This window comes from Bison bison, unplaced genomic scaffold, assembly GCF_000754665.1.
Source record: "Bison bison bison isolate TAMUID 2011002044 unplaced genomic scaffold, Bison_UMD1.0 scf7180017850428, whole genome shotgun sequence".
NCBI lineage: Eukaryota > Metazoa > Chordata > Mammalia > Artiodactyla > Bovidae > Bison > Bison bison.
The window spans coordinates 16,658-17,528 of record NW_011481001.1 but is presented as its reverse complement, the minus strand read 5'-3'; the positions used below and the strand labels follow the sequence as shown (position 1 = coordinate 17,528).

General features: G+C 47.8%; 1 long non-coding RNA gene across 1 annotated transcript in view; it reads left to right on the top strand.

Annotated features, from left to right (window-relative positions):
• Positions 1 to 871, top strand: part of LOC104994871 — a 12,910-nt gene that overhangs the window by 4,361 nt on the left and 7,678 nt on the right. The window lies entirely within an intron of this gene.

The window sequence follows — 871 nt, the reverse complement described above, 5'->3', positions numbered from 1 at the left end:
CAGCTTATGCTTCCTCCAGCCCAGCATTTCTCATGATGTACTCTGCATATAAGTTAAATAAGCAGGGTATAGAGCAACATTTTCTCTCTCCTGGTGCTCTGAATGAAGACAGGAAGTGCTTTGGAGCAGTCATATTCTTGAGTACAGCTGTGACTCCCCATCTGCCTTTAAAGTCTCTTGGCCATTCCTGTATCTGAGGTGATCCTGTTGGTCTCTACCTTTTCCCATTGCTTACACTGGGGATATCAGAAATGGTCCCACCTCCATCATAAAGTGATACATGCTTCGCGGTGCTTCCAACACAGGACTATGCATTTGGCAGCACACATATCCATAGATTCGTAAACCCTGAGCCAATTTCCACAGAACAGTTGACCTTTGTGTTAGAGCAGGGGGCTCAGTCGAGGACAGGTTTTCCCCACAGGGGACATTGGGCAATGTCAGGAGACGTTTTTCTAGTCACACCTAAGGGAGGGGTTGGGGGTGCTCCTGGCATGTAGTAAGTAGAGGCCAGAGATGCTGCTAGTCATCCTACAATGCAGGACAGTCCCCACAGCAAAGGTAATCTGGCCCATGATGCCAGTAATATCAAGGTGGAGAAACTGTTGAGAGAGTCTGGGAGAGAGGCAGCAGGTAGAGGGAAGAATAGTCCAGTATGGGAAGGTGGGAGATTGAGGTCTGAGTGACCTTTGTGAAGCCATTTTGCCTTGTCCTCTAAGTTCCTGTCCACCTCAAACATTTCCACTGTGTGACTTCTGAGCAAAGGGGACCCAGGTGCTGTAACATCTCCATTCCAGCTACACGATTTCCTGTTTCCAAAACATGAGCTCGTTGTGTGTCAAAAGCTGGAAGGCTGATCAAAACCAAAATT